General features: G+C 52.7%; 1 pseudogene; it reads right to left on the bottom strand.

Moving 5' to 3' along the window:
- Nucleotides 1–364: 364 nt before the first annotated feature.
- On the bottom strand, nucleotides 365–1,086 carry LOC111533129 (annotated as a pseudogene).
- Between the last annotated feature and the right edge of the window lie 336 nt (nucleotides 1,087–1,422).

Below are 1,422 nucleotides of genomic sequence, written 5' to 3'. Positions count from 1 at the left end.
CGGGCAGTCAGCCACTTAACACCAAAGGCCACCAATGATCAAATCCACGAGAGTTTATTCTAAGACTTATGTATTAGGACTGAGAAACAGTAAACACTCAGTAAATAGTGGTTATTCTTATCATCATCATCATAATTACTACCTTCAAGTTCCTCCAGGGGAACTCCTATTCAACCTTCAAAGCCCCATGTGGTTTCACCCATCTTACAGAGATTGAGCTCCAATTCAGAGAGTTGTGATTTTGTGATCATTTGATGAGTTCCCGAACTGGGGTCCTTAGAGCAGCTGGCCCATCCCTGTGGTCTCTCAGCATCCAGTTCTGTTCTTTTTCTGCTTTACCAGTTTCTGTGTATAAGCCTCAGTCCTAGTGAGTCCAGCTGAGGAGTGTACAGACACAGGCAGTGTCAATTCAAATCTACTGCCAGCTCAGACAGCCCTGGGCATCAGAGGTCAATGCCCGCACATAGGATTTTTGGTCCATACCCCGGTAGCTCCCTCCACCTGTCCCCAGGTCACCTTCCTCAGAGTTAGGGGCCTCAAAGCGGGTGACAAAGAAGTACTGGCAGAGGGAATTGCCCCCAGCTGTAGGCACCTTCCCGAACACCTCCATCTCGAACCCATCCAAGTCCACAGCGGTCCCGGGGTACGTGACCCAGCCGCTGACTGCATCGCACATAGCCAGTTCACTCTGATGACTCGCCACTGCAGTTTCACTCACCCCACACTGGCTGCAGTCGGCCAGGGTGCCTGCTAACTCCCGAAAGGCCCCAGTCTCCAGCAGGAAGACCAGAGGGGGCCCAAGAGCAGCACCCCTAGACAGGACCACTTGGGGGAAAAGAAGGTCCCACTTTGGGGCAAGAAAAGGAGACAATGTCCAGGATGGGGATTAGGAATCCATTGACACACAGGGGAGGAGGAGAGTGCGGGGGATGTGGAGGGAGTCTGGGGGAGGGGGAGCAGCTCTCACAGTATGTGGAGACAGAGTAAGGGAGGCTGGGATTAGAGAAGAGGATAAAAACTTCAGCGGGGACAGAAGTTGGGAACCCCAGGGGAGGCTTGACTGCCAGGATCGTGGGGAAGCCCTTGCTGTAGAAGTTTGGGGGACTCTATATATCGGACTTGCATAACGCCCACCTGTAGATTAATAGTAATTATTCAACTGCTACAGGTCAGGCACTATGCCTCACACCTGTAATCCCAGCACTTTGGGAGGCTGAGGTGGGTGGATCACTTGAGGTCAGGAGTTTAAGAGCAGCCTGGCCAACATGGTGAAACCCCATCTCTACTAATAATACTAAAATTAGCTGGGCGCGGTGCTACGCACCTGTAATCCCACTTCTCGGGAGGCTGAGGCAGGAGAATCGCTTGAACCTGGGAGGCGGAGATGGCAGTGAGCCGAGATCGTGCCATGGCCCTCCCACC

This window comes from Piliocolobus tephrosceles, unplaced genomic scaffold (assembly GCF_002776525.5).
Source record: "Piliocolobus tephrosceles isolate RC106 unplaced genomic scaffold, ASM277652v3 unscaffolded_38072, whole genome shotgun sequence".
In the NCBI taxonomy this organism is placed as follows: domain Eukaryota; kingdom Metazoa; phylum Chordata; class Mammalia; order Primates; family Cercopithecidae; genus Piliocolobus; species Piliocolobus tephrosceles.
The sequence above is the reverse complement of the archived record's forward strand: the minus strand, read 5'-3'. Positions and strand labels throughout refer to the sequence as shown.